Source organism: Athene noctua, chromosome 1 (assembly GCF_965140245.1).
Source record: "Athene noctua chromosome 1, bAthNoc1.hap1.1, whole genome shotgun sequence".
Lineage (NCBI taxonomy): Eukaryota > Metazoa > Chordata > Aves > Strigiformes > Strigidae > Athene > Athene noctua.
Genome location: NC_134037.1, coordinates 82,019,403 through 82,033,412, shown reverse-complemented (window position 1 = coordinate 82,033,412; position 14,010 = coordinate 82,019,403).

Genomic DNA, 14,010 nt, shown 5'->3' with positions numbered 1-14,010 from the left:
AGGATGCTCAGAAGCTGTTCCATGAATGGGATTTCATGCTGTTTCATGAGTGTATATTCTGAAGATTACAGTTGTGTTTAGCACACATATGGCTTTCTTCACTAGCACCAGCCCTGCATTTATATGCGTATCTGCAGGGTATGAGCTACAACCACACTGCTTTTAGAGCAATGACAAATTTACCACTGTAGCAATGAGAACACAAAAGAGCATGGGTTGTACCCGTGGTGCTGAGAGACATGACCCCAGCACACGTTGGACATGACCTCATGCTGGAAAGACACCTGCCCGGTTAGATGCTGCAGGCTCTGGTTCATGGCATTGTCAGGGGGCTTGGCCAGCCTGGGGCTTTGGGCTCACACACGCAGTCTTTGTGCGACTCTTTGCTGACAGAGGAACCATTTCCCAAAAGCCCAGGGTGCTCAGCCTGTGGCTGAGATCGACTCCATGCCAGGGAACCGATGGGGGAAAAATCCCCCTTTTTCAGGCCAGTTCAAAGCAAGGTAATCATAAGCACAGTGGTAGATGCAGTGCATATCTAGGTCTGAGAAGGTCTCACAACATGAAATCAGCCGTTCGGTATCTGTCAGGGTTTATATTTCACAGACAGGCTGTTCTGCTGCTTTAGTAACCACTACGGGCCTTCGCACAGAGCTGTTTCTACAGACAAAACATGGCAGGGGACTGGAAAAGGCTTGTAGCATGGCCCTAGGCAGCCTCTCAGTCCACTGCCTGCAACCTGAAGTGAGCCCTCTGCTAGAGAAGATTAACAACACTGAATACCCTGAGGAGCTTCTGCCCTTCAGCTCCCCACAGAAGTTAATAACAGCCCCATGCCCCTCCCTGCATGTGCTTCAGGGTGAGCTCTTCTCAGGGTTTCCCCTTCCCCCTCTCCTCTCGGTGGGGGCACGGGTGCATGCCCACTGCCCTTGGCCGCCAGTTCACCTGTGTCCGGCTGGGCATCCGCATCCTTCAGGAATGCTGTAACATCATTTACAAATTGCTTGGGGGTCGTGGGCTGAGGAATTTAAAAATTTTCTCATAAGCATTTAACTCCATTTGTTGTCTTGTTTGCTCTCTTGTGGATTCAAGCAAGGAGCAGTAAGGGATGAGTCTATTTTTCTTTCTCACTCCTTTTTGTATGTGGAACTAAATTAGATCTCTGTGCTGCAACCAGGCTATAAAAGGGGCTCCAATGCAGGCAGGGCAGGTGATTCAAAACAAAAGGCCTTGATTGAAGTGGTTACAATACACAGAACCACTAATGTTATTCTGGGCCATTCAGGGTGGTTTATAGCATTGTACAACAACAAACAAAGATGAAACTCACTGTGCTTACTGACTCAAAAATTTTTTTCTTCAATTTATTTTCTCTCACTCATTTAAAGAATTTATTTTAAATGTTTGGAACATTTCTGTGACTTGCGGTTTTTATTCCTGGACCATTTTCCTGTCCCCAAAGCCCCTTTTATCAAAGATATCTTTGTAAATAACCTCTTTTTCTTTCTGTGCGCTTGGTTGTCCTGCCAAATTAGCTGTGCTGCCATGGAGACGTAGCATCAGCAATCCTTGTTCTTTTTCTGTAGAATTTCACTAGGCCCTTGTCTCAGGCCTTGACCGAATTAGAAAAAATAATGAGATATTGAATGTAAATGTTATACTCTTAACATTGTTGGTAATGGTGTCGTAAGTGTTGTAATATTTCATGATGCAACACGTCTTAGTTTTTCTCTGAATACATGTATCTGTTGTGTTTTAGTTTACAACTCAGGATATCAATACACTTATTTAGCAAATAAGCTTGTCAGAGAGATAGTAATCTATATATGTCTAAACAGTGAGAAGACAGATGAACCTTTTAGAAATTATGTGTTCTATTTATTTATTTTTCTTGTTTGGCCTCTCTGTAAAACATGCTACAACGTTTAGTAATGTAATAATCAAGGCAATTTATTTTAAAAATGGACAAAACCGTACCTCTGTTCTACGTGTGGCTGGAAACTACACTCCCTAAGACTTGCTGCATGTACCAGATGAGATACACCTTGTTGCTCTGTCCATATTTCTTGTATCCTGCAGACTGACAGTCCTGCAGGAGACAGGTTGTTTCAGTAGGATAAGGAAAGGGTTATTTCACAGAAAAAAAATTTAAACTGCCGTTTCCTGATAGAAAAACACAACTCAAAACCAACTCTGCCAAAAATTTCCCTGTGAGCTCCAGAGGGGAGCTTCATGGGGAGAAGTCAGGTTTTTGAGCAGATATATACTGTATTTCTGGTGCACAATCTTCTCAAGGTAAGCCTTTAGCTGGGAGACAGAGCAAGTGTTATGGAAGTGATTCCTGAGCACACATTACAGGGAAGATAGATGAGCTTCCTAGTCCAAAGTTACCCAAACTTCCTTGTTAAATGAAGTGCTTTCTCCTCTGAATCCATACGTCAGTGACAGGACTAATAAGAAACCATGAACATCATTCTGAGAGCTGACAAGTGGTTAAGCAGAAATGGAGTTAAATAATGAGATGATTTTTCTTCAGGTGTTTTCACTCCCCCGAGGGAGTCTCAGGGGAATTTCTGAATGAATTAATGTAAAAAAAAAAAAGGCAGAGCTATATTCTGAAGTTTCAATTTTCCAGGAATACTTTCTGCATTGCAGTGTCAGTTTCCTGTTCCTCTTCAAAAGAGGCCAGATCAATGGCTTTTTAGCAGAAATAAGCAATAGAAAACAAACAAAAAAATTCCCTAGGGAACTTCACCTCTCCTCCCCTCCCCACCGCTGACACTGTATTTGCAAAATAGGGCAATGTTCACATTGAAGCCATTGAGTTTGCACAATCACTTCCCTTTATGAAGATGTCATCTTATGGTATTGACCCCTTCCACAGCAGCTGGAAATTCCCCCAGTGCAGCTACCTGCACAACCCCTGCACTGCAACCCTTTGGACTGGAGACAGGATGACTTTGTTGTGCAAATCACCATTCACATTGCTAACGAGAACAAGATAAAGATTCCAGAAGAGTAAAAGTTAAGAAAGTCCCTCTAAATTTACTTCCTCAAGCATCCCTTACAACATAGTCTAGGAGGAAAGATGATCTCTAGAGCAACTGCAATTTATTGGTGAAGTTCCCTGTCTGAGCTTTGGGCCCCTCACTACAAAAAGGACATTGAATGACTCGAGCGTGTCCAGAGAAGGGCAACGGAGCTGGTGCAGGGTCTGGAGCACAGGTCGTACGAGGAGCGGCTGAGGGAACTGGGGGTGTTTAGTCTGGAGAAGAGGAGGCTGAGGGGAGACCTCATCGCCCTTTACAGCCACTTGAAAGGAGGTTGCAGAGAGCTGGGGATGAGTCTCTTGAACCAAGTAACAAGCGATAAGACAAGAGGGAATGGCCTCAAATTGCACCAGGGAAGGTTTAGACTGGGCATTAGGAAGCATTTATTTCCAGAAGGGGTTGTTAGGCGTTGGAATGGGTTGCCCAGGGAGGTGGTGAAGTCCCCATCCCTGGAGGTGTTTAAGAGTAGAGTCGACTTAGCGCTGAGGGATCTGGTGTAGTTGGGAACTGTCAGTGTTAGGTTAATGGTTGGACCGGATGATCTTCAAGGTCTTTTCCAACCTTGATGATTCTGTGATTAATTTACGGATGTGGCCTCCATAGACTGCTCTAGGGCATTACTTGAAATGGTGCCAAGGATGGTGCCTAAAATGCCTAAAAGAACATTTCTCTTTGAGTGTCTGACAGACTTAAATGTACTGTTTGGACACTGGTGTAAAGCTAAGATATGTTAGCTGAAGTCAGTGGTCTAGCGCTAATGTGATATGAATTTTAAGCCACAAACTATCAGAAGATTTCCTAATACTGGAGAGAAATTTCAGCTCCAAGATCTACTTTGCTGTTTATTCAGCTTCACCATGTCTTGATGGATTCAGGATTCCCTGGTCCCTTCTTGCATCTCTAACCGCAGAAGGCTCAAGCTTGACATTTGGGGTTGGACTTTTTTCCTTCCATGTAGACACAGACTGAGCTCTGAGTTACTTTTAACTTTGGAGGAAAGGGTGTGTTGGCCTTTCTGCTGCTCAGTAGCAACATCTGCTGGTTATTGAGGACCAGCTGTACTATGAAGGAAGTCCAGTTAAAGACATCTGGCTGGAGAATAGTTAGGAGAACAGGCTTTTCTACATAGAGATCTTGAGCAACATGTTGTTGAGAGGAAACGAGGTGCTATAAGTAATTATGGACCATGTGTTGGCTGACCTGGGGTAAACCACTGGGAGCACAAAGAAGCTCAAGGCTGCTGCAATGAATGGGGTCCCTCTGGCTGAGACCACAAGAAGAATAAAACATTCACCATCATTTGCTCTTCACTACTACATCCTTTGGTAGAGCCAGAGCTTGCAACTGTGAGAAGCAGGTAAAAGAAAATAAGTAGTTTCATTAGTTTTAGAGGGAAGGGTCAGTGAGGCGGAGGAGAGGCACAACTCAGGACTGACTCCCTCACATCTCAGCTAGACCACAGGAGAAATTGCACATTCCAGGAAAAATTCCAGGAGAAATTGCACATTTTGGTGCCATCCTCTTAGCTGAATGGCTTTTTTTGTACTCACAGCTCAGCATGGGCCCAACACATGTGATACAGCTCTCCAGGCTGTCACCACTATAGTTATGTCCTCCTGGCTTGAGACTCAATGGTTTTAGAAATCTCCTTTATTTTCAGGTGGTTACTGCCTGTGAAATGGCAAGAGAGGGAAGCATACTGTGCAGCCCTCATCTCCTCGCAGAAAATCCTAACCAAACAATCAGACATAGGTATCTGAGACACTATAAAATTAAACTGAGGAGTCCTGCTGCTACGTTATAGAACATCTGGAGGTGTTCAAGAAAAAATGAATATTAAACACTTCATTGCAACTTTCTCCCACTCTATGATGTTGGGTCAGAAAGCAGTATTAAATCATGCTAAGTCAGAAGTTGTTGGCTGTGTAACCATTTATAGGACACAGTATGTATTCCCATACTGTATGGACCAGTGGAAGAAGCAAGGGCTGCCTTTCTTAAGAAGCTGAAACAATTGTGAGTACTACCTTTCATACATGAAAATAAGAGACACCTTCATGAAAAACAAAGGCAGAGTTTTCAGGGACATTTTAAGAAATGCTATTCCTCTCAGCATGGCACACATTTGTCTTTCAAAAGTATGTTTCTACAGCTGTTGAATTTAAAATATTATTTAAGTAAGCACAAATTTAATATTTAAATTCGTGATTATCATAAATTTGAATATGGTGAGAGATATTTTTGAGTTTTATATCAGTTCATAAACCACTTACTGTCCCCAGTTCAAGTTAACTTCAATATGAAACTAAACATCAGCAATCTCAGTATTTTGCAGTTTATCTTTATGTATTTAAATCTTGTTTACACAAGGGAAATATTCTTTCAGTAGTGCATTTGAGGTAAGGATAGAAACAGTAAATACACAGGTTTAAAGAAGATGAGATAATGAAATTTGAAGATAAAATATTGGATCATTTTCTAATATTTGTCCTCTGAAGTGTGCACAAACACTGCTAAATATCTCGGTATCTTTCTTCTGATGCAAATAAGCCCCACTACATTCTGCAGTTCTCAGCTCTCTAATAATATTTCAAATAGTCCAGAAAGTGAGCATTCTTTCAACAAAAAAATCCCGAATCAAGGTAAGACAATTTTGTCTGTTGAAAGTGATAGGTCAAATAAAATTGGTTGCTATGGAGCAAAATCCCTTTCCTGTTCTTCTGCTTTGTCATTACATGTTTTTAAGAGGGAATTACTTTAATGACCACAGGCATTGCCAGCAATGCTTGCTTGTAACTTATCTTTGGATGAAAGTGTTATGTTATAAACAGCTCTTTGTTTAAGGATATTTAAAAAATAATGTTTACCATAAAGTAGAAGACCCCTGCAGATAATTCAGTCATTCTTTTTGATCTTCATTTTACATTATCCTTACAGGGCTTAAAATTTCCAACTGGAGAGTCTACCATAGAAAACTAACTTTTAATAGTTCAACAGTATTTTAAGATTCTTTCACTACATGGATAAACACCTGAGACATGAGGGACTCAGAATTTATGTAAATTCAAGACCAATGAAATTAAATGTCCCGTATAGTCATGATTTTTTTCTGGTGGAGGAAGAAAACCAAAATACCTGCTAATGACAGTAAAGATCTAGGGATAACTTATCTTTTGCAGATTTTGTTGTATTCTTTCAACTATGACAGTTTTAAGGAAATATTCACACTTCTGTTTGGAAACAAATTTCCACCAATTTGTTTCTATTAACTTGGTGAATACCTTGAAGTCAACATCAGCTTCTCAGCTGAGGATAGCGATGCAAAATCAGTGTATTGTCAGAATTACAACCCGTTTATTTCACACTTTCAAATATTTCTAAGGCAGCTTATTCTGCTTAGAAAATAATCATGGAGTCAGTGAATTATTAGTCTTTCAGCTGTGTATAACAAACATCAAATAACCTTAATATGAGACAACAATAACAACAGAGGAAAAAAATACATCTTTTAATCAAGTCCATAATTGTTTTCTCAATGAAAGAAGAACTAATGTATTGTTGGTGAGACACAAAGATCTATTTCTTCCAAGATGTGTCATTTAAATGTGGATGGATCTTGGAAAGCAACAATACTTAATTTCCTGTCATGGTCAAGGATCTGTATGAAAGACACATGTAAACCAGAAGTTATATACTTCTGCTGCTTTTGCACTTTCTGCTCAGATTTTTATTTATTTCCATCTTTTGTAGGACCTAAAAACATTTTAAGGGTTTTCTTCTTATAAATCATATTGAAATTATTATTCAGGCCTTATGCTTAATAGTCCACCTCATGTAAATGGAAAATTCTACATAAGCTTCAGCAAATTTTGTGGCAAATACTGCTGATTTTTCTGGTCCATTTAAAATAAATTTGTCGGTCATCCTAGAGTGGATCTCTTCTTCTTAGAGACTGGGTCTTGTTTTCCTGATTCAGCATTAAAACTGTAGTCCTTACAGAGATATATAACTACCCACTGAATATATAGAAACAGTATATAAAGTCAGGCTTTGTTCATGATCACCGTCTGTCCTGCACCCACCTCTAGTTGTCCATAGACACCATTTCAAATATTGCTAACATTTAGCTTATGATGAACTGAAGAAATAAAAGCACCTTTACACACCAAAATGTTAAGTTTAAGAACAATCCTAGCACAGCCCTTTAAAACATACAACTGTTTTCAGATTGCAGGTACAGCTGAAATAATTTCGGCATAAAACTTTGCAAAAGTTTGGGATTCCTTAGTTTTAAAGAAGCAACTTAATGTGGCTGTTTGGGATGAGATACATAAGACTACACCTCAAAAAAACAGGGGGTTGGGGAAAAAAAAGTCAAGAAAAATTAGTTCAGCTTCAGGTTGTGTAAGCACTCACAAAGCCCCACTTTATTTCCTAGCTTGTTGCCTGTCTTAGCCCAGTCTTCTCAGTGCACCAGCAGAAGTTTCACTGCAAATGCAGTGGGATTTCCACCTACTTCGATTGTTATCTTTGTTGGGTACCTACAGTCAGGAAGCCCGTGTCTCTTCCAAACTCTGTTCCACAGATGTGAAACTGTCCTTCTTTTGAAATCCTCCAGACTTCTCAGCACCTCCAATACAGGAATGCATTTTGGCAAAGTTGCCTATGAACGAGACGCATCTTCTGTGCTCCCCCAACCACTTCAAGGTAACTCAGTTGAAGCCTGTGCTTGGAAAAGGAACAGTCCTTCATGAGGGCTCTTTGCTTCAGGGCCTTGGTCTGAAGTCACAACTTACTGAGCTTTTGCAAGAAAACATATTATTACAATGGTGGCTACATATCCATCAACATCTCTTTCCAGAAGTTTCCTTACTTATATCCTTTTCTTACATGATATAGAAGTACAAAAGAGGAGAACCAGGTTAAAACCATGTTTTAACAGGCAAAGTCTCAATACAAACCTACATTCTTGACTTTCATTTCCGATGCGTAATTTAGTTCAGTCTTAGGACATCACAAAAGAAAAAACATTTTTGCTCCCTGCTTTGTGGTAAGTTTTTTGTTACAAGATTGTGACTTTAGGCTAAAATCTACACTGAAAAACGAAGTTTAATCAATGGTTTTATTGTTTAATATCATCCTGCTAAGGCTGGATTGATTGATTCACCCTTCTCGTTACTGGTATAACAAATCCAGGAAACAAAGGCTGGTCCCTTCTAATTGCAGTCAGGTGGGATGTTACATGCCAGTCCTCTTCTGCCTCCCAAAAGCTTGAACCTCAGCTTCCTTTACCGAGCTCCAGCACAGAGCAAGTGAGGAAAGGAAACATTTTCTCTTCTGTTACTCACCTGGCTGAAATGGGCACAACCCATCACTGAAACAGCCTTATTTCAACGATTCAAAGCACAACAAAATACCCACAAGAACCAAAACTCTTCAAAATTAATGTCCAAGCACATTTTTCACAGCGTTGTCTGGGACAAGTTCCCAATGTAAATTTAACAACGAAATCCATTGTTGCCAAATTAAGCCCTTGCACAAATATGTTTTTACTTTAGGAAAGTTCAAGCAAGGCTGAGAGGGAGGGTGGAGAGAGTTTGAAAGAATCCCAGCCAGGTTGCATACAAAAGGAAGGAGGAGCTGAGTATTTTGAACATAAGTCTGGTGGGGCAGAAGTCCAACACTGTATTTAGTTGAAGAATCAGCAAATTAGAGTTGGAGCAAGTTTGAGAGCTGGTTAATGACTCCAGTATGAGTCTTCTGGAGCAGAGAGTCTTGTATGGATTAAGGGAAATCCATCATCTGGTAGGGATGTACAAAATGCCAGCGTGAAAACTAGCATGCCATTGAAATTTTGAATCCTGCCTTCTGCCGCTTTTCTGGCCTCTCTTGGGCTATTTCCTCCTGTTGCTGTCATGCTTGGGATCTGGTCAGATACTAACCCTTTAAGCCTGGATGTCTGGAGTGGGTCAGTGGAGACCAGAAGATGTTTATATGTAACTAACGGAAGTTCAGGGCAGGGTAGATCCTGTGGAGCCTCCAGCAGTGTCTTGAAATAAAACCTCCTTCCTTCATAGCCACATTGTTGCTATATAAAACACCCCCCTCTGCAACCCCACAAGTTCACTCATCTGTTCTTAAAATGCCTTCACCTGTGTTCTGGGGTTTGGATTGCTGCTTCCCTTTTTCATTCTTTTGCTGGTTACAACGTGCCACACTGCAGCAAGGAAGTGAAGTGATAAAGCCACATTTCTGCTAGTGTGGAGTATGTGGAATGTACTCACCGGTCTTTCTGTTAATTAAAAGTTTTTAGGATTAAAATATTTCTGGTAGTCACCTTGGGTTAATGAGCTTCTCTGTTTGGTCATTTGTCTGATGAAAGGGACTAGACTGCAAATGTGCCTATCTCAGATGTATCAACTGCTGCTTTTGCTGTCCTTTGTTGTGGAGGAAGGTTTGGGAAAAGGAAACCAGGCCATGAATTCATTCTCCCAGATAAATGCCAGTGGCACAGATAGCACTGAGCACTGCTCATTTCAGAAGGGCAATGGGAAGAAAGCTGTTGGGGAAGCTGGGTGGGAAAAAGGAGATAGGCTGCAGGTTCACAAATGTTGTAATGATGTTTTATGGCTTCTTTTCATGTGTGCATTCAGCATTAGTTTGCTGGCCATCTCTCAGGCTTGATCCATGAATGACTTGACCTGGTTCCTTCTGCTGGTCCAGTACCTGCTATGCTCTCAGCGATGGAGACAATGCTTTGATGTGAACCTGCTTCCCCTCCCTAGCACGCCTTCCCCAGCCACCAGCAGGATCTCCTGCTGCTGTCTGCAGCTCCCCCCAGCTACACCAGCCCTCTGTGAGTGAAAATGACACACGGAGGACAAGCTCTGTCATCCCCTAGAGCTCAGGCCAGGGGCACCTGGGAAAGGAGTCCCTACCTCTGACCCCCAGGCTGCTCCCTCACCTCCCTCCTTGGGGGATGATGGCTTCCACAGAGGTGACTGCAATTCACAGCTGTCATGGCAGCCTGATCCTCTCAGCTTGTGAAAGATGTCCTTCGTTTTCTAGCAATAACTTGTCCTGCCGGCCACTGTCTGGATCGTCATAGAATCCTATGCTTTCTGGAGCATCCATCTTCTACTCAAGGGCAAGGAGCAAGTTTGTCTCCCAATCCAGCCTATGGCAGAGAAATGTATAATGCGTATTTAGCCACATAATTAAGCCTCCCCAAATGTCCTTCCCATAGAAGTATAAGAATGCTTTTCCTGACTCTCTGAATGTTCCCAGCAAGCCCATGAAAAACAGGATCCAATGTTAGGACATTTTGCCTGATTTTCATCACAAATAATTTATTTCACTCAGTTTTGTAACATTGTTCTTTAATCCTTCCTGTGTCAGTATGGATTATTCCTCTCTCTTTTGAAGTTACAGCTTGAAGATGGATGTCAGTAGTTGTCTCACACACACTGCACAGGAAGGGATTCTCATCTTTCCCTCTGCCTAACATGGGTCTTCTGCATACAAACATCATATAATTTAAGTTTTGTTTGTCATTCTCTTCTGCTGCCAAAACATACTGGTTTTACTATATGACATTGCTATTAAGTGCTTACTAGGTCCTGCTGATATTTCTGCTTTTTGTGTCTCTTCTTTTCAATACCTCCTTTTTTAAATGTTCAGTGAAAATTTAATGCAATTTGGATTCCTTTTTGTTATGCAAATCACACATTTCAAACTCTTCCAATTTACCTTTGGGTTTTTTTCTTCTGCCTTCACTGGTGTTTGAGTCACCACAAATTGAATATAACCTGCAGACGTAAAGTACCGTTTATCTCTCCCAGTCCTGGTGGCACCCCACTGAACCCACACGCAGCTCAGGACATGGCCGTTTCTGGTTACCCGCTGTTTGTGCCATCCAGCCAATTCCTAGATTTTGGTGTTTTTATCTAGGCTGGAATTAATTAGAAATTCACTTTTGCAGGCTAATTTTATGAGGCAAGGTGTCAAATGACTTAAGAAAATGCATCCACTGTACCACATTCCTTCCACTGTAATTAGATTTTAAAAACAATCAGCTCTGCCAGGTATAATTGGATTTCTGAAAACCTACTCAGAGAGGAGTATGATCTGAGATGAGCCTTGAATGAAGCGCCAGTAATTCTTACATGATAATACCTGTTCCTGCAAGTCACTTAACTTCCCTACCTCTCTTTCCCTAATGTGAAGAAACAGGAATTAAACTATAAAATGAAAATGACTGTTTACTTTTTTCTCAAAGGTGCTAAAGATTGATTAACACTCAAGAAATATACAACACTCTTATTTTACTTCCCCAGCTTCTGTTGGAATCAAGGCCCTTAATCTAGTGAATGCATTCATGGTTAAATTCCAGTCTTTAACAGTGTTGAAGGTTTCAAATTCTGGTCCTTTCAGCATTCTCATCACAAAATCTACAGTACATCAGTGAGAATTAAAATAAACTTTGAAGATCATCACTAACCTCACTACTTTACTTTTTCCATAAAAGCAATCCTAATTCCCATTTCAACTTCTATTTGTAGTTCAAGATCTCTTTGGCTCTGTGTACATATTTACCCAAGGTTCAGCATAAATTCATCAGATTCCCTTAAACTTCAGAACCATTTCATCTTAACTCACCAATCTGTGTATCTATAATTATTCTTGATGTTCCTACAACTATTTTTCCCCATTTTTGCACAGATAATTGCCTACATTGAAGCTGCTGGGGTGACAACACAGCAGCACACAAGAAGCCAGGAGGTTTCTGGAGTGCATTGATGACAACTTTGTGACACAGGTGTTGAACTGCTAACCTTGTACCTACGAACAAGGAAGAACCGGATGGGGATATGAATGTCTGGGGCAACCTTGACTGCAGGCACCATGGGATGGTGGAGTTCAAGATTCTGAGGGGAGGGAGAAGGATAAAAAGCAAGATCATCACCCTGGGCTTCAGAACAAACTTTGGCCTCTTCAGGGATCTGCTTGGAAGAATCCCATGGGAGACAGTCTGAAGAGAAGAGAGATCCAGGAGATCTGGTTAATTTTTAAGGAACATCTCCTCCAGGCTCACGCATGGTCCACACCAACATGCAGGAAATCAAGCAAAAGTGACAGGAGGCCTACATGGATGACTGAGAGGCTCCTGACAAAACTCAGACACTAAAAGGAACTGTACAAGATGTAGAAGCAGGATCAGGTAACCCAACAGGAATACAGGGATGCTGGGTTTGTAGGGATGGGGTCAGAAAAGCCAGAGACTGTCTGGAGTTCAATCTGGTGATGGATGTGAAGAACAGGCTTCTACAGATACATTGACCATAAAAGGAAAAGGTCAGTGTCATAATGAGGCCAGTCTTGACAGTTTGAACTGTCCTGGTGACTGGGGGAGGTTCCTAAGGACAGGAAGAAATCAAATCACTCAAACAAGGGCAAGGAGGAGAACCCAGAAACTAATTCATGGTCAGCCTTACCTCAATCCCTGAGAAGGTGATAAAGTGAATATTCCTGAAAGCCATTTTCAAATCTTAAGGACAAAAGGTGATTGGGAGTGGTTAACATGGATTTGCAACAGGGAAATAATTTTTGACCAACCTAATAGTCTTCTACGATGAAATGACTGACTTGGTGGATGAAGTGAGAGCAGTAGTTCTTTATCTTGACTTTAGTAAGTCTTTCAGTGCTGTCTGCTATAAAATCCTCATAGAAAAACTGATGAAGTATGGACTAGATAAATGGACAGTGAGGTGGACTGAAAACTGGCTGAATTGTTGAGCTCAGAAGGTTTTGATCAGTGGCATGAAGTACTGCTGGAGGCCAGTCATGAACGGTGTAAATCCAGAGAGTGGTACTGGGACCACTGGGGCTATTCAGCCTGGAGAATAAAAGGCTCAGTGGAGATCCTATCAATGTGTATAGATACCTGATAGGGAGGAGTAAAGAATGAGCCAGAATTCTCGGTGGTGCCTGGTGACAGCACAAGAGGCAATGGACACAAACTGACATACAAGAAATTCCATTTAAATATGAGAAAAACTTTTTAGTTAGTGTGGTCAAACCCTGAGGCAGGTTTCCCAGAGAGGTTGTGCAGTCTCCATCCTTGGTGATATTAAAAATGTGACTGAATACAGTCCTGGGAAACCTGCTCTAGCTGTCCCTGTTTTGAACAGGGGTTGGATTAGGGAGTCTCCAGGCGTCCCTTCCCACATTCAGCTATTGTGTGTGATTCTGTGAAATGGAACTGTAGGGTTCATCCACATGAGCTGTTACAAAGACACAAGGGAAGTCTCTTAGCAACAAACTCTATCTTTTATGGCCACTTGTCTCCTACTCTGAATTTGTCTTGGTGTCACAGTTTTCCCTGTGCTAAATGTGCATGTTCACAGAACTTTGATCACCAGCAAAGCCTTGACTCCACTAAGTCAATTTTCCTTGATGACCTTAAAGGAAAGAGATTTCTTTGGATTTTTAGGGCAAAATCCAAAAGACTTCCACTGCTGACCTAGTTTGCTCTTGTCTTTCAGATTTGCAGAAAACCCAACCTAATTTATGTAAATGTTTTGATTGGTTGGAATTGTGTTCCTTGTGTCAGTTTATGTCTCTACCAACCTAAGAAACCCACTGTTGAGTGTGCTGCTGCTGGTGCTCTCTGTCTCCTTAATATTTGACATGACTTTAGAAGGTTAACAAGGAAACACAGGATCCCCTACCTTCAATATACTGTATCCTGTATCCAGTTGAACAAACTGATGTAGTGGAATAAATGACCCAGTTAGTGCCAGTGATGAGGTCGATGTTTGAGCTGCACCATACTGTGACAGACAAGCTGAGGAACTGATGAAGGCTGACATTGAAACTCCTGGCTTCGAGGCAATGCAGCTGGAATTTGTGAGAGGTTTGCAGTTAAAGATGACACTGGCATCTGGGTACATCAGCTTCT